The 26,403-nt window shown below is 36.3% G+C and overlaps 1 pseudogene; it reads left to right on the top strand.

Annotated features, from left to right (window-relative positions):
- Positions 1-889: 889 nt before the first annotated feature.
- LOC107552366 (atrial natriuretic peptide receptor 1-like) lies at positions 890-16,132 on the top strand (annotated as a pseudogene).
- The last annotated feature ends 10,271 nt before the right edge of the window (positions 16,133-26,403 follow it).

The following is a 26,403-nucleotide window of genomic DNA, read 5'->3' as shown; positions in this document are numbered from 1 at the left end:
CTGTGAAACTGACAGACACACTAGAGGGCATTCCCACGATATAGAAGCCTCCAGTGCCAGTGTGCAGGGGGGTGACACTTATTTTTACTTTAGCTTTTTGACCTCTTGTTCCTGACCTGGCTGATTCTTGTGCTATGATTCTTAATTAATGTGCATACATTAATATTCTTCTTTCTGTTCTTCATTAAAATACAGAAAGTTGGCAAACATTAGAACATACCAGTTTATTTTAGAACCTTACATCCAGGTCATCATTTAATATGAACAAATCCTTTATGCTTACAAGCACTTTTGAAAAGTGCCCTTATGCATGTAAACAGAAGCATATGCTACAGTAGCATTGACAGACGAACATGTTTTTTCAGACCTTATGGACATGAGAATTCCCAAATACATCTGTAGACCGGTGTTTACTCATATGTTTGTTTAACTATAAACAAATGTTGGAGGAACACCCGAGCTTGAGATACAGAGCAGTATTAATGTGAGACCCTTGATTTACGGTCACTCTGGGGAGTTCACTGTCGTGGATGGCTGGATTCAGAGCAAAACCATATGGCCACAGTTTGCCACTGGATATTTTTCACATCCAGGTAGTTTCTGATGCAAGGTCCTTTTTTTTAATTTGCTTTTGACTCATTTTGTTCAAACTTTGTGTTGAAGCGGGAATTATTCTGTTGGAATGAGTGGTAAGTAATTTCATTTAATAATTTTACAGGCTTATTTAGTGTACATAGCACATGATATTTTAATATCGACTACGATACAATTAGAAGCTGTTCAAACACATATATCTATACACAGTTTGCTTACATGGGCAATAATGTATAAATACAAATATATATATATTTGTGTGTATTGTAAAATATGAATACAAATTTGGACTAATATGCCATCTAGAGGTAATGAAGCACTTCGAGGGACTTCACTGCTCTTTTTGATGACCCTGGTTCCTCTCAGTCTGGGTGATAGATTCACCTTGTTGATCTCCATGCCCAACACGTCCATTCCTTTCAGTATTGGTCGAATTGGGGCTGGAGCTCTTCTTGCTATCAGTTCTGTAAACAGCAGTCTGGACCTTCTGCAAGGTCAGTGAGCTATTTGTACCAAGTAGAAAAGGAAGATGCACGATATTTAAATATCATCTTTAATGTAATATGTTGTGGAATTATTAATGTCAGGTCATCATCTGGATTACCATTATGTGGATGATGAATGCAATGATCTACGTGTCCCTGGGAAAATTGTGGTGCTTTACCATAGACACAAATACAGTGCTTTCATCGGACTCTCTTGCTCAAATGTATGTGGTTGTATTAGCTTCATTCCCAAGACAATTGAAGGTCAAAACAAATAAATAATAAAAATACAGCGGAACGTGTCAAAAATAACAATCACTCACTCATTATATCATTACTCAGACAATAGACTTCCAAATTAAGGTATCTGCCTTCTACAAGCACACAGTTCCAATTAAAGCTTAAAATTGACTTTTAACGCATGAAGGACTATCAAAAAGTAATTACACAAGTCGTTATAATCTCATTTGTCACAAGATATCATCATTACAAGACGGAGGACTATCAAATGTTCGTTGAGTAGGAAATGGAGCATTATCATCTGTTGCTAATTCTTATTTAAGGTCTGTGCAGTGACTGCTAAAACAGCTTATTGGAACATTGCTGTCATCAGTCCTGTATGTGCAGATCAACAGTTTCTAGATAAGAAGGTCTGTTTTAATGTTGTAGATTACAATGAACACACTTACTGTATATCTTAAAATGCATTTTGCTTTTCAGTTGCTAAATGTCTTTTTCTCTTGGCCCCTTGAAATTCAGGCCTATCCGACCTTAACAAGAGTGTTTGGACCTTTTACTAAACTAGGGGCTTTCTTTGTGGAAATCTGTAAGCAGTTTGACAATAAACAGTCCTGGGTTATATAGGGGATCAGGTATGTAATATACCTTAAAACTGAGAGGTGGAAAATCTATGTTCATTTACATTTATTATAAACTGCATGTACATTGTAAAAATAAATAACTACACAAATAGTCATTTTAATGGTCAAAGTGATTTTTAAGTATATAAGTATGTAGTATAAATGTATAAGTATATAAAAGTATATAAGTACAAAAAATATTGCACCAAGTAGAAAGGAAACTGTACTGGTTTATGTACAGTTTGCATATAAATGTACAGTTATTTAAATGTGAAAAAGAACAAGTAATCTAACAATTTACTGTAAAAAATGTGTAAATTGACATGGCCAGAATTCCCTTTGTGACAGTTCACATTTGATCTAAGTATATATAGCAGTTAGATATTTGTTGATAAAAAATATAGTTGCTATTATAGAGCAACTAAACAATGAAACTATATTGTTTGTGTCCTTTCGCCTATACTGTTATTGTGATATCAGCACATGGCAAGGTGGTCCGCAGTTTGCTAATTGAAGCTCACAAGAAAGACCTCACCAATGGAGATTTTGTTTTCTTTTGTTTCGAGCCATACAAGCAAAAGCTGTTATTTGGCAGTTTTGACTGGAAACAAGGTGTGTACATAACCACAAAATCAATGACTTGACTGACGATGCAATTTTCTATTTATAGTACATGGTTTTCTTCTTTCTCAGGTGATGGATATGACTCAGTGGCCAAGCAAGCCTATCAGGCTCTGTTTTTCCTGTCTCTGTATAAACCCAGTGATAACAGGCCTTCTCAGAGAATGTCATCAGAAGGTCCAAAATAGACTTTGGCTATACATATGCTCCTAATGAAAGGTTTGCTTTTATTATGCACATCAACAAAGATAGAGTTTATTGCCAGTGATACCACATCTGAATTTTGGTGCGATGCCATGTGGTTGAATGGATGGAAAGCCATGTGATGGGAAATTTAGTTTGCTTAAATAACACTATACAAGTGAGATGATGCTTCAGCACAACTTTTAGGTTATTTCATTATGAGTTCAGTTGTTTCAGTTCCACAGGTGTCATTCCTAGCAGCCATAGCCCATGATAGTGTCTGGCTGTATGCCCAGACATTTAACGAAACTTTGGCAGAAAAAGAAAACCCATATGATGGCTTAGCCATCACTAGACGAATGTGGAACAGAACCATTACAGGTTTGCAGAGCTTAAAATATATCCAGTGATTCCCAACTGGATTTAAGATTACATGTGCGTATGCAATGCAGTATTATTTAGTATAATATGAGTTAAAAGGAGCATATTTTTGGTTTTGGTTTGTTTTCTGGTTACATGCTTTGTGACTTTTTGTTAAACAGGTATTCAAGGAGATGTAACTATTGATGCGCGTTGAGACCGTGAGTTAAATTACATGATGAAACAATTCCAAGGTGGTAATAACCAGTGTCAGGTAAGCCACTAACATATGCTTATTATCTAGACCGAACCAGTGCAAGCCATCTGAAAACTGCTCTGCTATTCTGAATTACATTTGTGAAATGAGTCATTGCTCTCCACACAGGTCATTGTAAACTATTTGGGGACTTATAAGGCAGTACAAGGGGTTAAAATCAAGTGGACTGGAGGACGGACAACGCCTTCCAAAGACTCTCCAGACTGTGGCTTTCATGGAGAACTCTGCATCAATCTAGGTATTGGGCAACCCGGGCTCATTGGAAAAACGTGACTGTGGCAACAATTCTGCAAAATTATATTACACAACATCTTGCACATTTTGTGACACTTGTGAAATGTCAACGAAAGAGGCAGAGGCAGGTTTTTCAATGAAGGGTTGGTGTTTGGACCTCTAGGTTTAATGTATTTTACTGCCCATCATTTATTAATTTTGAAGGTGTGTTAATAACACACAGGAGCATGATATTGGAAGCATGTTCATGCACTTCTGCTTATCAGCTCTTTCAAGGGGCCAGTTAAAGGCCATAGTGCAGTAACTTTGTTTCCAGTAGGGGGCACCAGATACCCAACTTTGCTCCATACATTAGTTCATTCACACCCCACCACTCAGCCCTTGGTTTCTCACCCCTTCAATTTCATCTTTTTTGACATTGCCCCATACCCTATCTTTGATTAAAAAATGGGGGGAAAGAAAAAAAAATCTTGAATAATGTACCAATGCCTCCAAGATCCAAATGTCCAACTCAGTGGCATTTCTCAGCAATTCACTGACTGAATCTCCCTCAAGCTAACAGGTCGAAGTAATAAAGTCTGGACAGACTTATGCAACCAGATATAATACTTTTATCAAAGGTGACTGGATGAGACTGTTTCATTTTGCATTCCTACAGAATTACCCTGGGTGGCTTCCAGTCTTGCTGTATCATAATTCTATAAATGGACGTAGTTGCATTTTGACATCAAGTTAGTGCTAATCACCCAGCAGACCTGCAGATCGCAAATGTGTGTGTTTTTATTTTCAGAGAGAAAATTCTTGATTGCTTTGGGGATTATTGCTGGCTTGGTGACCGCAGGGACCCTTGCAGTCTGTGCTTTATACACGTAATTGTTAAAGTGTGTATTTTTAACTGCTCTTAATCATTAACAATGCCTAAACAAGTGCAGAAATGAGTTAATTTGCATAAGAGCGAAGCATATACTTTTTTCTTTCCAATAAATTTGTTTTTGCTAGTTACACCATTTTCATTTATTTTGGATGTAAGATTTGCATGTTATACTGCAATTATGTTGAAACATTCTGTTGATTTTATAGTTCATGAATGCCAGACTAAATTCAACTGAAACGTTAGAGCTGCTGCCCAAAAATGCAAGCCTTATTCAATCAGCTTCACTGCTGTTCTTCAGTTTTTCTTAGTATTTCAGGATTTATTGGCTTTGTAGAAATACGGTCTTAGATTTTCTAGTCTTCAGATTAAACTGATATTTATTACCAGGAAGTTCAAACTCCAGAAGGAAGCTTCCAAGATGCTGTGGACAGTCGATGCTGATTATGTCGCAATGATGGAGCATCACTCCTCAACCGTCCCAGCAAAGGTTTCAAGAAGATTTAATGCATTATAAGCTGATTAAGTAATTCTTCTGGCCCACAATTTACTTTATTTTGTAATGCAAGAACATAATAGCAACTGTGAGGCAGAAATATTACATGTAATTAACAATGTAATAGACACTGTCATCTAAAGAGATAACCACTTCTACCTCCTAATCATTACTGTTTTAATTGTGGTTTGTTTGGATGGAATTTCTACATGCACTATGGATGAATCTATTACATCTAGATTCTCCTCTTTGTGGTTCAGTCCCACAGATCCAAACTCATTCAGGCTTCTTTGGAGTCTATAATTTGCAGCATGCAAGACAAGCCATCAGCACACAGAACCGCAGTCTACAAAGTGAAGTATTTGGGATCTTAGTGTTTACACATTTACGTCACTGCATTCCGACATCATGTAGAAGACAATTTATGCTACAAAACACTGGGCATGATTTAGTGATTAAATTAAATTAATTTTTTCTCACCTTCAGGGGATAATTTGTTCTGTTTGCTTTCTGAATTTAAGAAGCACTCATCTAAGCAGCGAGTTGCTGGCGGATCTCAAACATGTAAACTCTGCTTAAAACATTGATGAATACATTTCATTTTTTATACAATATGTTGGTGATATGTACCTCAATCAGCACCTCTGTGTCTTCAGTGCAGAGATTCAACCCACTATAACCTTTGTCAATTTATTTGAGCGGCCCTGGAGACCCCTCAGCCCTGCATTCTTACATCGTACGGCCCTAAAGGAAGCCTGCAGGTGCTACACTCTTAAAAATAAAGGTGCTTCAAAAGGTTCTTCAAGCGATGCCATAGAAGAACCATTTTTGGTTCCACAAAGAATCATTCCGTCAAAGGTTCTTTAAAGAACCATCTCTTTCTTACCTTTTTATAATCTGAAGAACCTTCTTTCACCCCAAAGAACCTTTTGTGAAACAGAAAGGTTCTTCAGATGTTAAAGGTTCTTTATGGAACCATTTAGACAAAAAGGTTCTTCTATGGCATCGTGAAGCACCTTTATTTTTAAGAGTGTATTACACAGACAATTGTTTCTTTTCTATCAGCATTTTCAAACTATGCATTTCTTCAAGATTTTCTTATTTGGTTTTTAATAATGGCTTTTTAATAATGGGTTTATGAACAAATAGGTGTAACTATTTGGACAATGGTTGTAATCCTTATCCAGGAAACTTATTGCAACATATGTTTGAAAAAAAAATGCAGCTTCAAAATTAACGTTTGAAATATAATTTATGTTGCAGAACATAGCATCACTGTATCTTCAGGTAAAGTTGACCACAGCCCTTATTTTATTTAAAATTCCAGAAAGCATTCTAGTAGATTAGCTTTCTGAATTTTCATAGCTGAACAGCTCTACTGATACAGTTAAGACACAATTATGTTCTAACTAACCCTTATTGTTACATTTTTAGTACACCAGCAAAGATGTCAATTCTGTTATTATTTACTCTTTTTTTTTCTTGAAAAAAAATGGTAGATTTACGGTTTTGGAACAATGTGAAATAATGACTGCATTTTTGGGTGAACTGGAAAAGTACTATGGTCTTATTATTTTAAGAATGGCCATTGTAACTAAAGTTTTTTGTCCCCAAAATCTGCAGGACATTTTGAAGAATGAGTCTATCAAGCTGGACAGGACTTTCAAGTATTCCCTCATGCTAGACATTGTAAAGGTCAAAGTGTCTGTGTTTTATAGACTAAACTGTTTTCGCTGACAGTAGAATATAAAACAGTGATGGATACATTTTGACTTTGATGTAGGGCATGGACTATTTGCACCACAGTGCCTTGCACTGTCACGGTCGCCTCTCGTCATCAAGCTGTGTCGTGGACAGCCGCTTTGTCCTAAAGGTCACTGATTTTGGACTTAACGCAGTCAGGCGTTCAGACTCAGAGCAGAGCCCTGGATTTGACCCCTTTACCGGTGTAAGCTGGAAATTTAGAACTTTTAAGAAGAAATTAATTTTTGTTTGGATGAAAAATATACAGTGGGTACAGAAAGTATTCAGACCCCCTTACATTTTTCACTCTATGTTATATTGCAGCCATTTAATTTAGAGCTCAATACATAAATACACAACTATGTTGCACACACAAATGTAAATGTAGATCGTTTTGTGTAGATTTTAAAATATGTTTTCATTTTAAGCTCTGCTATGGAGGGCACCAGAGCTGCTGAGGGAGTCCATTTCAGCTAATGGTACTCAAAAAGGGGATATCTACAGTTTTGCTATTATCGCTCAAGAGGTAGTATATCGAAGAGAGCCTTTCTACATCCCCAACTGTCACTTCAGTGCTAGAGGTATGATACTACACTCCTCTCCCTCTCTCTATAAAGCCTCTTTTCATGACATAAGGTAAACCATTTCAGATGGATAACTGTAATGGACTGTTGGTGACTCTCTCCTGTCTGTTTTTCAGAGATTGTGGAGAGGTTCAGGGCGAGAGGCTGTAGCCCACTGAGGCTTCACATAGACCCATCGGAGGGTGTAAAGGAACTGGAGGGAATCATAGTCAGCTGCTGGAGAGAGAAACCTGCAGAGAGACCAGACTTCTCTTCTCTCAGGACTGCCATCAAGAAACTCTGTCCTAATGGGTCAGTAATGAAGCAAGACACTGAGCAATAATATGTCTACATCTCTACATTTCTTGTACTTCATTTTAAATGGAGTAGGTCACCTCATCAGGGCTTATTTTTAGTTGGTTTAGGTAGATTTAGTTAGTTTTAGCTTGGGTAAACCTGCTACATTTAATTTACACCAAGAAACAATAAACTTTTTACAGTGTGCAGTTGACTGATTCACAAATACTTCAAAAATTGGTTTGATTGAATCAAGCCTTATAAATTAGATAGCTGAACTTATGTTTGTATGTGTGTGTGTATTTATCTATGGATATCAGTTTGTTATTAGTGCTGGGCAACGTTTAATCGCATCCAAAATAGTTTTTGTGTACATAATATATGTGTGTGTACTGTGTATATTTATTATGTATATATAAATACACACACATGCATGTATATATTTAAGAAACATATATTATATGTTTATATATTAAATATATTTATATATAATATTAATTAAATGAATATAAATATATACATGTAAATACATGTAAATATTTTCTAAATATATACTTTATGTGTGTGTCTTTATATATACATAATAAATGCACACACATGTAGCCTGTTATGTACACACAAACTTTTATTTTGGATGTGATTAATCGTGATTAATCGTTGCCCAGCAATATTTTTTTATTGTTATAAAACATATTAAAAATAGTTTCCAATAAATCAAATTAAGCTCAATTAAATTAAGATATAAAAAACTTAAATCTTAAAATATTTAAGAATGTTCCTATTGCAACTAACTGAAATAGAATGCATTTAAGTTAAAGTACTCACTAAAACAAAAACAAAAAAAATACATTTTAGATAAACAGAAATAATAATAATAATTATAACAACAACAACAACAACAAAAGCACATAGCAAAATTACTAAAGCTTAAATTAGAATTAAAATGAATACTGAAAATATGAAAATAAAAGCACATTTAAAATATTAATAAATACTATAGTAGTATATAAATAATACTAGTTATATTATAAAGGTTATAATGTTATTTATTTCATAAAATAAGTATCTTAACTCATTTATTTATCTCAATCAGCTAATAAACCTTATAATCTGCGTTTTAATTTTACATCATATACAGTACACTATGAAACAGTGACATGTTGGCAGTTGGCACTTGAATACCTCAGACCAAAACAAAGAGAACCACAAACACTCTGACTTTTATGGTCCTCTCTGGACTGCACTTTTATTAGACTTTCTGCTGATACGATCTTCCCCACTTGCAGAGTAAGATTCCCAAGTGAAGTCAGTGTTAACATTGAGATAAGTTTGATTAAAGGCACTTTAAACAAGCAGTGCTGAGGCATCAGTACAGCTATCTCTCCTTCCCAATCTAATGCGGTCTTGACACTGCTACAGTTGCACGTTCTTCCTCTTTGTGCTTGTTTCAGCTGTAAATGAGGGTAGTTGTGACTAATGAGCGCTTTTGAGGTAATAAAGAATAACAGGGCAGGGACACAGAGGATCATTAATTACACTTACAAATGACAGTGCTTAATCAGGTAGACAAACAAACAGGATATAGCCACTCTGGGGACCAGTGACACACAACCCAGCGATCATAGAGTCCCATGAGAACAACCCTGTCACAACGTATCACGCTAAACATTTATACTGGCCTTGGAGGATGAAGGGAGAGAGATTTAAAAAAAAAGCAATGGTGTTGTGTGTACTGTGCACTGATAAATGTTTCTTTTGCAGCAAATGGCCCTTGAAGGGACAATAAAGAATTAGTGCTTCTTTAATGTGATAGTGCTAAAGCTAGTTAGTAGTAATAATACATAATTATTTTTGCTGAGCATTTGTGTGTGTGCACAGGGGTTTTGAGAACATTCTGGATAACCTGCTGTCCCGTATGGAGCAGTATGCGTGCAATCTGGAGGAGATAGTCAGTGAACGTACCGCTGAACTCCAGGAAGAGAAGAAGCGAGCAGAGGGACTGCTCACGCAGATGTTGCCACGGTAACGCTCCAGATTATAACCAAAAAATAAAAAAAATGCTGATCCAAAGCTACCTAGAACTCATTTCTTCCTTTTAAACTCTTCTTCCTTTTTCCATTCTTTGATTTACAAAGTAAGTATGCATATAGGCTATGACACATCAAGTTGAAGGTTTGCCATCGACCAATGCCAGACTGTCTTTGAGCATCTATTGGCATAGTTTTTGCCGTATGTTCCACTTGAGCCTACACTGATTGGCTGTTCAACTTAGCTAAACAGTGCACACAAAGTCAAGAGGACACACACAGAAAGCTCTTTTGGCTCTTCCAGTTTGTATTTTTGTGTCATGAATACAGACTACTGCCTCCCATGGGTATGGAGGGTTATTTCCTCTCACACAGGTGCAAGGTGTGTTAGTTGGCTGTTGGCTTTAGTCTTTAGTCAAGCTCATTTTGACCATTGTCAGCTTTGTTTCCGCTATTTGTCTATGTTGGTTTATTGTGTCTTGGCCTTAAAGGGATAGTTCACCCAAAAAATGTAATTTCTTTCATTAATTACTCACCCTCATGTCATTCCAAATCCGTAAGACCTCTGTTCATCTTCTGAACAATGAAAGAATTTTTGATGAAATCTGAGAGGTTTCTGACCCTGCATAGACAGCAACGGAACTACCATGTTCAAGGCCCAGAAAGGTAGTAAGGATATCGTTAAAATAGTCCATGTGACATCAGTGGTTCAATCGTAATGATATGATGCTACGAGAATACCTTTTGTGCGCAAAGAAAACAAAAATATTGACTTTATTCAACAATTATTTATTCTCTGGACTATTTTAACCATGTCCTCTGGGCCTTCAATGTAGTAGCTGCTTTGCTGTCTATGCAGGGTCAGAAAGCTCTTGGATTTCATTAAAAATATCTTAATTTGTGTTCCGAAGATGAACGAAGGTCTTACGGGTTTGGAACAACATGAGAGTGAGTAATTAATGACAGAATTTAAATTTTTGGGTGAACTATCCCTTTAATAATTAACATGTTCAAAGGTTTTATACTGATCGCAAATTAAAAATTTACAATTCTGCAAGACTGGATAAATGCTTGGGTTAAAATGCATTTGGCTGTCATTTGATGAATTATTGCTGCAATGAAAATATACACAAACACGAAAATATATATAACAGAGGTATGTTTGCACTAAAAATAATGAGAATTACTTCATTTAAATATGGTACTGTACTGTTTCAGCACACTGAAAATGGTTAGCTGACCCAAAAATGAAAATTCTGTCATCTGTTACTCACCCTCATGTTGATCTAAATCCACATTAGTTTTGTTTGTCTTCAAAACAGAAATCAAGATAATTTTCATCCCTCCACTTATCCACTCCGAACTTTGACTCTTCAAATAATTCATAAAGGTATAGTAAATGTCATCCATATAAATCGAGCTGTTTAATCCAAGTTTTCTGAAGATATACAATCACTTTTTATAATAAACAGATTTAAGTTTTTATTCACATTTAAAATTCGATCGCACATGAATCACATGCATAGAGCAGATCAATACGGTAAATTGAAGCTCAAATTGAAGTTTGTTCTTGCGCGCCAAGCACGGTGAGTGTAACAGGGCTGATGAGACGTGAGACGTTCGGATCCAAATGCAAAGCTTTATTTCAGAGACGTGGTAAACAGGCAGGGTCAAAACACTGGCAAACAGGTATATGGCGGGCAAAACACAAGAATAGTCACCGGGCTAGCGTAGGTCACCGAACAGCAGACAGAGTCACAGGGGCAAGGCTAAAGGGAGGAATCCAGGAAAACAGGCGGAGATCAAAGCCGGAGAAAACAGACAAGGCAAGGCAAAAACTAGGAAAACACGGAGACTCGGAAAGGGGTACAGGCTAAACAATACTCAGCAGAGAAATGTGGTTAGAGTGGGTGTTATATAGTGAATGAGGTAATTAGAAACAGCTGTGTGCAATCAGAGCAATCAGGTGTGTGCAATTCGTGCTGAGTGCAATCAGTGCAATGCATGATGGGAAATGTAGTCCGGGGTGATGTGCAACAGTGTGTAGTGCGAGAGTCAATGAAATTAGAAGTACATGGACCAGATTCGTGACAGTGAGCTTCTATTTACCATATTTTAATAGAGAGACAGACATCTGTCAGATTTAGTTAAAGCGTCTTCATTTGTGTTTTGAAGATGAATGAAAGATTTGGGTAATGAAGGTAATGATGTAAATAATGACAGAATTTTTATTTTTAGGTGAACGATCCCTTTAACACCTGGTTAAATTGGATGCATAGTGAATATGATGTAGGTTTTCTTGTTGATATAGTGCAGGCAAAAGTGGCACCACTGTTCAGTGAATTCGACCACAACACTTCAGTTACTAAAAACTTGCTTGCACCTGGCCTAACAAGCCTACTGTACGTAACGAGACCAGTGATCATCACCAAGCCCTCCACTTGAAACCTGCCTTTGAAAAGTGCCTGTCGTTTTTCTTGTATTTTTAGATGTGTAGCTGCTCAGCTCATAGCGGAAAAGACAGTGAGAGCAGAGACCTACTACTGTGTCACCATCTATTTCAGTGACATTGAAGGCTTCACTGCCATGTCAGCATCCGATGAAAGCAGGTGATGAAAGATGCAGAGACTCAAACAGCATCTCAGAGAGTTTCTGCCCGGTACTTTCTGAGTAGGCCTAGCAGGCATTTCGAAAAAAACTATTTGTAGTGTTTTTTGTTTTTTTTTAAATGTAGGTCCTATGTGGGGTCATTTGTTCAGATTTTGATCATATTTTAAAAAATATGTACAAATCTATTTGGGGATGTTTGAGGAGCCGCTGTCCTCTGTTGTCTAAGACTTTGAAATACCCTACACTTGTTAAATTATGTATGTGCTTGTGTGTGTTTGTTTGTGTAGGGGTCTGTTGTAAGATCAAATATCCACATAGTACGCTCTGGAATGGGTTTCATATGTCACATAAGAGCTTCTGACATTACTAGGTGACATGGCACACGTGCCAAAAACTTTACTCTGTCACGAATATCAGGCTACTGTTAGCATAGCTGCTGGCTCGCTAGCCTGTCTGAGCCTTAAAGTGGAAATAATACATTCACATGTGGTTATTTTTGGACCATACTGAAGCCCACAGCTGAACCACAACGGAAAACTATTGTCACCCTAAACAAACTTTGATCTCTGTACACTCTTAAAAATAAAGGTGCTTCACAATGCCATAGAAGAACCTTTTTGTCTAAATGGTTCCATAAAGAACCTTTAACATCTGAAGAACCTTTCTGTTTCACAAAAGGTTCTATGTGGCGAAAGAAGGTTCTTCAGATTACAAAAAGGTAAGAAAGAGATGGTTCTTTAAAGAACCTTTGACTGAATGGTTCTTTGTGGAACCAAAAATGGTTCTTCTATGGCATCGCTTGAAGAACCTTTTGAAGCACCTTTATTTTTAAGAGTGTATACTGTATCTTTAAGCTGACTGCTATAAACTGACTGCACTCGTTTCCTTTGCTGCAGGAATTGAACGTGCTGAATGACCTGTACACATACTTTGACAATATCATTGACAACCACAATGTTTATAAGGTACATCATTTGAATGCCTCACCATCATGCGAGACGATTTTATCCATTGTAGGAAATGGGTTGCTTCATGTGTCCATTGCTGTATCCAGGTAGAAACCATTGGCGATGCCTACATGGTAGTGTCGGGCCTGCCTACAAGAAATGGAGACGACCATGCAAAAGAAATAGCAAGAATGTCATTAGCTGTAGTGCAGGGCATGAGGAGCTTCTACAGTCCACACATACCAGAGCAGCAGCTGAGGGTCCGCATTGGAGTTCATTCAGGTAATAACTGGATGGTGACAGCTCTTTGGCTGTGCTATTCTTTTATATTCACTGGCCTGCACTGATCCTGATCAATCACAAAAAGAAATGTGCTCAGGATATGAGTGAATTACGTTGTAATTTATGTAATGTAAGCAACAATTTTTTTTAATGCTCTTATACTAAAGTATGAACAAGTATACAAGGGGTGTCCAACCTTAGCAGTAGTTCAAGAGCTAGGTTGGCAACTTTCTTTTGTCTGCCAAAAACACATTTTAAAAATGGTCTCATTCTCCACCAAAGCTTTGTACATGGTAAAACATTCAAGTTGCCTCTCCACTTTGAGTGTCCTGTATGCCTCTCATATTTCCACTTGATTTTCCAGCCTGAATATTCACAAAAATTACACTATAATTCAAAATTAATTTTAAAAATGTTAACATTTTAAAATAATAATAACAATAAATATACTACTGTAACATAAAATAATAATGATAGTAATGAAATGTCTATTTCAAATAAATGCTGTTCTTTTGAACTTTCTGTTCATCAAAGAAAACGAATCATGGATTCCACAAAAAAAAGAAGTTTATTTTGCACCAAATTAGCATATTAGAATGATTTCTGAAGGATCATGTGACACTGAAGACTGGAATGATGATGCTGAAAGTTCACCTTTGCCATCACAAAAATAAATAGCATTTAAAAAAAAATTCAAAACAGAAAGCAAAATACAAATATAATAAAATGAATCATCCTCTAAAAATCCAAAATAAAAGTATAGCAAATGAAATAATTTATCAGTATGCATAAAAATATGTGCAATATACTGTAAGAAACAGATGAAACAGACTGTGCATTATAAAGATTTGGGGGACTACTTCTCATAAATACATTTGATTTTGACTGGCAGTTTATACAGAAGGTTTACACAGTACATTTAATTTCTTCTCTCTCTTGCCTTTTTCAGATGTGTTTTCAACAAAACCAATGATGCATTTGTATATTCCTTCTGATTTGGTCAATTTACAAATCAGAGGAGTGTTTATGCTGCTCAGGGATTCCTGCAGTGATTTCAACTTGCCAACTTGGCTTATGACACATATAAGAAAAATTCTAATAAAATACATCATTATACATTACATAACGTCACCATTAAAGAGCTGCTTTAGGCACACAAAACATAGGCTGAGTATTGGAGAAGGAGAAACTCTATTTAAAATCTGTTTGTTAAAACTACTAAAGGTTGTGGAAAAATACATCATAGCTATTTTATCATAAAAACATTTTTTTTTTGCTTGTTACAGGGCCTTGTGTCGCGGGGGTTGTGGGTCTGAAAATGCCACGCTACTGTTTATTTGGAGACACTGTGAACACTGCCTCCAGGATGGAGACATATGGATTACGTAAGATCACTAATGAAGGATGTGCTGACAGTAGGAAGATATGTCAGAAGAGCATTTTAAATGAAACCCATGTGATTGATCTGACCACTGCCTTAACCGGCTTTTAATTATGTAATCATATCGTTTTATTTTTCCCTCTCAGCACTGAGGATCCATGTGAGCAGTTCCACCAAGTTTCTCCTTGTCACTTTCAGGTCTTTGCGCTGTGAACTGCGAGGTGACATCCACAGAAAGGTACAGAGTTTCTGCCTCTGTGACATTCACCTCAGAAAGCATCATATTGCTTTCATCTCGCCTGTCTTACCACATCACAACAATCCGATTCGCTCAGCTGATTCTTTTCACACATATTTATTTTAGGATTTGTGCTTCAAAATTACTAGCACTAACAGTGAGTTGTTACATGGACAACAATACTCTGATTTTAATACGATTAAGACAATACTCTGATTAAGAATCTACCATGTAAACAGAGATTTTTAATTACCTTAATCTGGCTAAAGTCAAAATCGAAGTAAACAGAAATCGAATTAAGACATGTGGAGTATTCCTATTTTAGTCACATTACTGAAGTGCAGAATAGACATGTAAACACCTTAATCACATTATTACTGTCGTGTAGGACTTTTTGCTGCATTCTGCGACAGGATACACACACACGGCAGTGCTCAACCGTTTGACGAAGAGCTTCAACACCCGCCGTCGTCTGTATGCACTTACAAATAATTAGCTGCACTTGAAGCTTTCATAAAATTTAAAATGAAACACCCAAAACTGTACATGGCATCATCACGAAGACGGACTATATGTTTATACGTGAAATTCCAGAGGGGACGTAATGACGTGTACCATTAATCAAACTATGTACTATAACATGTAAAACGGGAACATGAAAGGAATATTCTAAAAGCAATTCATGTAAACACCATAATCATAATATTGGCTTATTTAGAATAAGGTAAATAATTAGATTACTGATGTCCATGTAAACGTAGTCAGTGACACATCCATTGTGTTACAAAACCATAGTGTAATAAAATGACATCATAACTACAATCACGGCTGTAAACATTCATATCTGAAAAGTTGTGTATACATGGCAACTTAATTTCAGAAAGAGTGGAAAGATTTATTTGATAACGAGTCACAGCTGGTAAGGACCTATAAATAGAGCTCAATAGCCTCCTCTTAACAACAAGTTTTCAAAGCTTCGGAACTGCTCTCACCTTCCTGTTCTCTTCCATTTCAGGGCAAGGGCTGGGTGAGGATATACTGGCTTTTGGGAGAGGACTACTAAACCAGATCCCTTTTTTCAATACTTTTTAACATGAAGAAAATGTTGATTTTTTAAAAGAGTATATTACACTATATTTCTACTTTATTTTGCATGTTTGCAATAATTTAGTTCAATAAGCAAATTTTGGTCCCACTTTATATTAAGTGGCCCTAATACCTGTGTACTTACATAGTAACTAGATGTGTATGTAGTATGTAACCACAGTGTAAGTACACATTGGTACATAGTATATAGAGCTGTAATATTTCTGTAACTGCACACATGTAACGACCCTCCGAATGGTTTGTGTAAGTACAAATGTGTAACAGGACATATATAACTACATTTTGTAACAACAATATGTATAAGAGTAATTGGAACAATTTGATCCAGGGGGTGGAGATGGGTAGGTTTAGGGATATGCAAATCTGGAGTCTAAATCTAAAGTTGGATCTCAAGTTGGTGGAGTTGGTGCACCACTGTAATACCAGTGCACTTACACGGTAACTCCTCAGGAACTGTCCATTTAATATAAAGTGTAACATTCTGGAAACCAACCACAATTTATATGTAAAGCCTAACTTACTGGCCACTGCTGTGTAACATCAGAGTAATTACATGGTAAATCCATAGGAATTGTTTACTTAATATAAGGTGTAACACTTTCTTTACCAAAAAGTGATGTTAGTCCTGTTACACATTTGTACTTTCATTACCAAAAAGTGTTGTTACTAATGTCCTGTTACACATTTGTATTTACACATACCATTCAGTGGGTTGTTACATGTGTGTAGTTACACAAACATTACAGCTGTAGATACTATGTACCAATGTGTATTTACACTGTGGTTACATACTGCGTACACATCTAGTTACTATGTAAGTACACAGGTATTAGGGCCACTTAATATAAAGTGGGACCCAAATTTCAAAGTACAAATGTTTGGGGTTGGTAAGATTTTGTTTTAAATTTTGTATTTCATATTATGTATTTACTGTATGTAAAATACAGTAAAAAAAAAATATATATATACAGTAATAACATATATTACACATAACTGTTTTCCTTTTTAATATATTAACTCCAGTTTTCTGTATAATCATTCACAAATAATGTTTCTTGAACACCAAATTATTTTTATTATCAAATTTGTGCTGCTTGATATTTGTGTGAAAACCAAGATTTGTGGAAGCATTTTTTTATTTTCAGAATTCTATGGTGAATAGAAAATTCAAAACATGATTTTACTGTTTCTTTTGATCAAAAATGTTTATAAGCAACTGAAAAAAGCACAAATGTCAGGGCATGTCAAAACTTCTCCAGGGCCCCAAAACATCCTTGGACTCCAGAGGGTTAATGTTTGTAATTAATGCAGAATAAACGTAACAATTTTTTACTAAGCAAACAACAACAACCTCCCTCCCGGGAACTCCCTCCTGACCTTGCCCCCCCTCTGAACTCTGAACTCTGACCCTCTAACGGACTCTCCCACTCCCCCCTCCCAAATACACACACACACACACTGTCACTTTAATCAGTCTGAATAAGCTCTTTTGCACTACAAATAATTTTTTGCACTACAATCACTATATCTGCACTGTTGTTTACTTTACTGGTTTGCACTCTATCTGCCATATGCCTTGTGCTTTATATATATATTTTTACATTTGACCTTATTTGTATATTTGTATAGTTGTATTTTGTATTTTGTATTTAATCTGTATTTATGTTATCTGTGTGCACCCAAGGGTCTGAGAGTAACGCAATTTCAATTCTCTGTGTGTATGTGCTGTACATGTGGAAGAATTGACAATAAAGCAGACTTGACTTGACTTGAACAACAATTTAACATAGTGTAAACAGTAGTGCATATCAAAACCCAAGTGTTTTCATATATTTATCTTTATATTAATCACAAATTTGATTGGACACCATAATGAAATGGAAAATAATAGCCAAAAAGATCTGATATTTCCCTTTTCAATTATTCAAATATTTGTTAGTGTTTATTTGCATTTCAACACTCATTCCACTAATAATAATGCTAATAAATCAATTCTACCACAGGGCATTTTTGTTGGACTGCATTTTGTAATCTGTCACCTATATGGGCACTGCTGAGAGCAGGTCATTACATTAATAGCACTCCCATTCCACAGTTGACTCTGTGATTCATTCCCCTTCTGGCTTTTAACCAGTCATCTCTACCTTGCATTGCCACTGGAGCTTTCACTAAAAGCCTTTAACTGTTGTACCATATTGACAGCAAACCTCTAAAAACTCCAGATTCAGTCTTAACGGTCTACAAATTACTGTCGCTGAAAGGGACTGTCCACATCGGCATTACTCCTTCCTTGCTTTCTGGTAACCTTTGCCCCCATATCACAGGAGTAAATTTTCAGACAAGACATTGCTGTGCAGAATTGCTCTGCGTTTTGTTAGGGGAAATAAAAAGGGTATTTTTAAGCCCCATCAGTCTGCTGTCTGTGCTCTTTTGGAGTTAATGGGAAACTTATCTGACTTTGCTAGAATTTGTTCCTGCAGATAATCTTCAATTCAAACACAAACATCTCAGGAGATGAAGGATTAAATCTTTGAACTGTATTCAGCAATATTTGTGCAAAGTTTGGGGATTTAAAGATATTTGTTGTTGAAAAGGTCAATTCAGGATTGAAACTGATTAAATGAACTGAATATACAAAGGATTTTTATGATATATCAGGCTTTGATAATAGACTGACATTTTTGAAAAATTGTGGTTAGATTTGATTGTGAAGATTTTGTGACTTTGCAGACTACTTTTTGTTTTTTAAACACCCTCATGGCAGTTTGCAACTATTTTACATTTTAGTGAATTATCGGCTAATTTATATGAATTTGAACATCTCATTTGTATGTTTCTATACAATATATTTACGCCCCATTAACAGTTAGGTTTAGGGATGAACTTTCACAATGTCACATAATATCTTTGTAAAAAATTAGGTTTCCATACAAATCACATGAATTCATCTGAAATTGCCACTTTGTGAAATTGTTTTTAATGTTATCCTTAGAGTTTCATATGTTTTACTAATGCCATTCACATTTATTTTTAGCTTTTGGACAGAAATATTAATATGAACAAATTTAGACATGAAAAGATTCCAAAAGCAAGCATTTTGAATTGCTAATGAATACTTAATCAAATTCAAATCCCCGGGAATACTTTCTTTATATCATTTAAAAAGACAAAGAATGTTGATGTTCTTGTTAATGTATAAAAAACAAAACAAAAAAAGATTACTGCATGCATTTTATGTAATACTTTCTATGAAGTTGCATAAGCTTCACTTGCTCCAAGATACATTTTTCATTTACTAAAAGCATAATAATACATATTGCAAAATGATTAAATTCACTGCCTATTTGCCTGATTAATAGCTGTTTGTTTTACATATTTTAATCAAGACAGCTTTATCATTTCTTTTTATGTTGTTCTTTTAATATTTAATAAAAAAGTAACATATTTTTGATCTTCATACTTTTTTTACCAGATATTTTCCCCCTGTAAATAGGCCAATTTAGTCCTATTGTACCCTATAATGTACATCCAACACCCAATTTTAATCACTGCATTATAGGTGTTGATACAATTCTCATGATATAAGTTTTCTTTTTTACCCAGACATTTTAGTACAAACACATTCAGTTCGAAAAAGATTCCAAAATCAAGTATTTTGACTCTAATCACTCATGAATACTTAATTAAATTCAAATCTGTCATGAATACTTTATTTTATATCTCTTAAAGGTACACTGTGAGCTCCTGTTCAGGATTCAAAGCTAATCATGCTTGTCTTGTAATTAATTTCTTGCTCAGGTTGCTGCCTGCTTCCTGTAATATAGTATACAATGTATCCCTATATTACAGGAAGTAGCAACGGCACTCATCCAAGACCACTTTTGCAATTTCCCTCCGGTTAAGATTCTTGTCACGGAAGCCGGATCAGTGTCCTCTGAGAAGCGCTTTCTTACAATGAGCCAAGACCAAATGGGTGATTTGTTTTACGCAATGAAAGTGCTGATGGGGTTACTTCCTCCTCGTGATCACCCTGTTGTGTCGGTGTTGTTATAAGCTACATACAAGTCATGTTTACAGTAGAAACGGTTTGTGCAGTATGTTTGTTTTGGCTTTATGCCTTGTTGGCACTGGTGTGCTGTGGACAGTCATTGGTTGGATGAGTAATTATGGGCGAGGCTAGCTCATATTGTATGAGCGAGGCAGAGTTGTGTGAGAAGGGTCTTTAGGAGATGTGCCTGGATGGACCTCGGCTTTCCTCGCTGACCTGTGACCGGCTCCGCAAACGTCCCATCAATCTCCAGAGCCTGTCAATGTCTCCCTGCTGACCACTCCACAACTGTGGGCTGTTTTCCTTTGTGATTACCTGAGAAGCGGCTGCCATGAGTGGTTTTAAATACTTGATGCAGATCCTTGTTCTTGTTACATAGATGCAACAGAACAGGAGAGTTTTAACCCAAACATCCTGGAGCAGATTGAAGGATATCCTGCTTTCTTCAGCCAGTAAAAGGCAAAGTTATTGTTAACTTAAAAAAATACAACGTAGAATATGCATTTTATGTAACACTTTTTATGAAGCTATGAATAAACACTGTAGCTACAAGATACAGTACATCTTTCATTTAATAAAAGCTTAATAATACAGAGTTTTTAAAAAATGCAACCAGTCTGGTTTCAGAAGTCGACATTCAACGGAGACTGCCTTGCTCTCATTTGTTGAAGCCCTAAGACTGGCAAGAGCGGATTCCAAATCTTCAATACTTCTCTTGCTAGATCTGTCCACTGCTTTTGACTTGGTTACCCTATTGGCAAAGGGCATCTAGGAACCACACTCCAGTGGTTTGAGTCTTACCTCTAAGATAGGTCCTTCAAGGTATCTTGGAGAGGTGAGGTGTCCAAGTCACAACATCTAACTACTGGGGTGCCTCAGAGCTCAGTTCTTGGATCACTTCGCTTCTCTGTCTACATGGCATCACTAGGTTCTGTCATTCGGAAAAAATGGCTTTTCATTTCACTGCTATGCTGATGACACTCAACTCTACCTCTCATTCCATCCTGATGATCCGACGATAGCTGCTCGCATTTCAGCTTGTCTACCAGACATTTCTTGCTGGATGAAGGACCATCACCTTCACCTCAACCTTGCCAAGACAGAACTGCTTGTGGTTCCATCAAACCCATCGTTTCATCACAATTTCACCATCCAGATAGGCACATCAACCATAACTCCTTCAAAAACAGCCAGAAACCTTGGATTTATGATTGATGATCAGCTGACTTTCTCAGATCACATTGCTAAAACTGCCCGGTCCTGCAGATTTGATTTATTCAACATCAAGAAGATCAGGCCCTTTCCTTCGGAACATGCTTCACAACTCCTTGTTCAAGCTTTTGTTCTGTCCAGGCAGGACTATTGCAATGCTGTCTTGGCAGGTCTTCCAGCCACTTCTATCAAACCTTTACAATTAATCCAGAATGCGGCAGCAAGATTAATTTTTAATGAGCCAAAAATAATGCATGTCACACCTTTGTTTATCAATTTACACTGGCCACCAATAGCTGCTCACATACAATTCAAGGCATTAATATTTGCCTACGAAACCACCACTGGCTCTGCAGACTTCAGACTTATGTGCCCTCTAGAAGCTTGCGTACTGCAAGTGAATGTCGCTTTATTGTGCCATCCCAAAGAGGCACAAAATTACTTTCATGGACTTTTAAATGAAATGTTCTCTCCTGGTGGAATGACCTGCCCAACTCAATCCGAGTCCTTAGCCATCTTCAAGAATTGGTTAAAAACACATCTCTTCCATCTTTATTTGAACCTCTAACTCTAGCACTCTCTATTTCTATTCTTAAAAAAAAAAAAATCTTGTCCCTTTTAGACTTACACTCTATTCATTTACTGCTTGTTTTCTTAAAAAAAAAAAAAAAAAAAACTAACACTAGCTTTTCTAATCTTTTTGTATTCTATCTATTTGTTTTCTTTTTATTTATTATACAATTAACAAAAGCAAAAAAGGCCTCTAACACTAGCTTGCTCTATTCTTTTCCTATTCTATCTGTTTTCTTTTTATGTATTATATAATAAAAAAAAACCTTGCTACGTGTACTGCTTTAAGATAACTGAGACTTGTTATAGCACTTGCATATCATTGCTCTTTTATTGATTTTGATTGCTTCCATTGTCCTCATTTGTAAGTTGCTTTGGATAAAAGCGTCTGCTAAATGACTAAATGTAAATGTAAATGTAAAATATACCCAAAATGATTATACTGCCTCTTTGTCTGATTAAATAGCTGTGTTTAATCTGTATTATTTTTACACAAATTATATTGCCCCAATAATATTCAATAAAAAGTAAAACAGATTTTCAACTTAGTACATTGTATTTTCTGGAAGGTGGGCCTTTCCCTCCTCACCTAATTTTAAGTGCTATATTTTCTATTGTGTTATAATGCATTACATTCTTTTAAGCTTTAACCACAGTATTATTAACAATATAGTTGAATACAATGTGTCTTATTATTCATATTGCAGTGGAGGGATGGATGGGGTGGTTGGTTAATAGGGTGGATAGGTGGATAGTTAATTGGACGGATGGATGGATGGATGGTTAGTTATTTGAATGGATGGATGGGTGGGTGGATGGATGAAAGGTTAATTGGATAGATGGATTAATCAATGGATGAATGGCTAATTGGGTGGGTGGATGGATGGTTAGTTATAGTTATTTGGATGGATGGGTGAATAGATGTATAATTGGGTGTATGGATGGTTAGTTATTTGGATGGATTGATGGGTGAGTGGGTGGATGGATTGACGGAAGGTTGATTGGATTGATGGATTAATGGATGGATGGATGGCTAATTGGGTGGATAGATGGTTAGTTATTTGAATGGATGGATGGGTGGGTGAGTGGGTGGATTGACAGAAGGTTAATTGGATTGATGGATTAATGGATGGATGGCTAATTGGGTGGATAGATGGTTAGTTATTTCAATGGATGGATGGATGGATGGGTGAGTGAGTGGGTGGAAGGATGGGTAATTGGGTGGGTGGATGAATGGTTAGTTATAGTTATTTGGATGGACGGGTGAATAGATGGATAATTGGGTGGATGGATGGATGTATAATTGGGTGGATGGATGGTTAGTTATTTGGATGGATGGATGGATAGGCCAATGCAACCAGCATGTGCAACAATGTAATGTAGTCTGTGATTACCTCCAATGAATTCTGCTGCTTTATAGTCATACCGTATCCTTGATTATATTCATAATTAAGAAAACTCTCATTATACAGGATTCACTGTGACACATCCCTGCCTGTTGGTCTCAGCCGGCTTTTTCAATAGCGCAGATGCTCTGTGCCTCTCCTGACAAACACTCACATTACATATGAATGACTGGGCTGGAGACACCGCTGGCCAAGGAGTGAGTGTGCCTTTTATCTGGGAGCAATTGAAAACCCCACATGTTTAATTAAAGCTCATCCTACACACTTGACAGACTTGAGCACAGACAGACGTTCCAGGCAGTGCTTGAAGTGGAAAAAAAGAAGTCCCGGTACTACCCCAAAAATGAGTCGGAATGCGCACGGGCTAGTTTTGAGCTATACAGGCCAAAAAAGTGAAAAATTTTGATTTTGATGTTTTCACAAAATTAGTTCATTAAGCCCTCGTCTAGCGATGCCAATGCTCCAAATAATAATTTTAGATGTTTAATTGCCTTTATTTGTACGTTTTCTGAGAGGAGTAGGCCTACCTGTTCTCCGCTTGCTTCTCACGCTGAACGTCATCCGAAGCACCGCATAAAGGCGCATTCCAACTGCACGCGATGCCGATAAATAAACACATTTAGACCTACACACAATTACAATATTTAAGTATTCACGCAAACATAATCTGTTATGTCTTAAGTGAACGTTTGGGGAACTGTTGGGGAAAAACATCTGATTTGTAACATTATATTAGATCCGTCTTAATATAGGCCGCCTCATTAAAGTTAATCTAACAATAAAAGAAAATAGGGAATTACTTAATGCTCTTCATTGAACTGCTTTTGTAGTTTTTATAATCAATTTATTTGTAATTAACAGACTAAAGGAATTTTTATATTTGATTATTTGTTTTTCTTGAATGCTTTTGTTTAGATGTAAAATGAGAAAGGTACTGCATTATATTTCTTTTATCATTATATTATTTTTATATTTGTTCTACTGTTTTCTGCATCTGTTCTTAGTTATAATAACAAAGAAGATTAAAAAAATAGCTGTATTGTGATTATTAATATAATTATTATTAAAATTACTAATTTTGCCAGCACAGGTCACATATAAATAAACAAATACATAAATATTCATAATTCCCAATGTAATGCCGAAAGAAAGAAAGAAAGAAAGAAAGAAAGAAAGATAGAAATAGTTTAGAGCATTTTTAATATAGATAAGCACCAGTTAAGCTGCGATACCAAACAGGACCACAAGGAGATGCCAAAAGACCACTAAACCTGCTGCCTTAACCTGACTGTACATGCTACTATACGGATCCATTCAGAATAACTAAATCCCTTACCAGCATAATTTAAAACACCTTCAGCCAGTATTCATTATAAAACACTTGTGCTTTTAAGCCAAATACTCGCTGAAAATAATAATTTACTGCCATCTGGACCCGAGTCACTATTCTCTCCGCTATCTCTGATGAAATCGTCAGTTTTTTCTCTGCATTAGCGCTGGTTTGAACTTATTACTTTACTAATGCATTCCCTTACTGGATCCTTGAACTTTCCCGAAGTTTACCGGTTTCAAATGACCTCTGGGTAGTGTGATTTATAGTGCCATTTCTAATCACCCACACACTGACACTTTGATTCAGTACCGGCAATGACAGAGATGCCGTTATGCACGAAAAAGTGCCGGTGCTCTAAAGACTAAAATATAGAAGTGCTGGTACTGCGTACCGGTGCGTACCGGCCCACTTCAAGCACTGGTTCCAGGTATCTGGAGGGCAGTTTCACCTGTCAAATGTAGCACAGCAGGGGTTTCCGGAGGTGAGAAGGACGTGTATAGTGGGCTTGTAAAGATGATAAGCAGGGTTATATTTGGTCTTGTGCATAAGTTGACAGATATAAATACAGTAGCTATATATGTATCAAGTCAAATTTATTTCTATAGTGCTTAGTATATATATATGCATATGTATATTTTTCCATAGAATACCTTGAAAACAGTGGAACACACCCCCCTAACTTTTTTATTATAAAGCAAGAATTTGTTCACACTTTTTCTTCAGGCAATGATTAGATTATGAATTTGATCTAGTCTAATAAAATTTAAGTCACTAGTTTAATTGTAAAGTTCAGATGTATTCAATTCGTGAGATGTGGCATCATTTCTATTAAACGTAAATTTTTAGTGCTACAGCAAGCAAATTGTTTTGTGGTCATCTACGTGATGTTTTACAATTAATTTAGTAATAATGCAGTAGTAAGCAAGCCTCTTACAGTTAGTTAAACCATTCAGGCATCTTTATTTTCACAAACGTTAACAAAATCATATAATTTGAAAAAAAAGAATTTGGAAAAACAGAATAAAAATTAGGTTTGAGTGGGTTGTGAATTTATTCATCAGTCTTGTGCGGAGTGTGTAGCTTTTAGTCTTGCCATAATAATCGAGGAGTGGCACTAAACCTTTGCAGTTACGATGCCTTCCATGTTATGTGACTGATGTGTCAGGTGTAGTGAGTTACTGAATGCTTTTACATGCACAATCGTACACCAGTTATGCTTAATGACCTGTCAAGGTCTTGTAACCACCTTGAACTGTGTTCTTTCCCAGTGTTCTGGCACTTTATTCAATAACAGCACATCTTTTTCTCCTGACTGTTCATGTTTTGACATAAAAAGCAGACATTTTATACAATGAACTGATTTTTGTGTTGTATATTTAAACACTCTCATTGTTTGAAAGTGGTTTGTTTTAAGTGCCTGACATTTTGGTTGTGGAAAAAAAGGAAAGGGGTATTATGAACTGTTTCCTTTTTGACATTTTAATGGATAATGCATAAAAAGCAACACTGGAGCTCATCTCATCTACTGCAAATGTTCTCTGCTAGGGTTACTCAGGCAGCCTGTGACACTGCTGTGGAGAGCTGCAGAGCTGCCATGAGCAGATGTTCACAATGGATTTAAAGGAATATACCCCCCCCCCCCCCCCCCCCCCCCCCCC

The sequence above is a fragment of the Sinocyclocheilus grahami genome, unplaced genomic scaffold, assembly GCF_001515645.1.
Source record: "Sinocyclocheilus grahami isolate Dianchi unplaced genomic scaffold, SAMN03320097.WGS_v1.1 scaffold17.1, whole genome shotgun sequence".
In the NCBI taxonomy this organism is placed as follows: Eukaryota; Metazoa; Chordata; class Actinopteri; order Cypriniformes; family Cyprinidae; genus Sinocyclocheilus; species Sinocyclocheilus grahami.
This window is presented reverse-complemented; position numbering and strand designations above follow the sequence as displayed.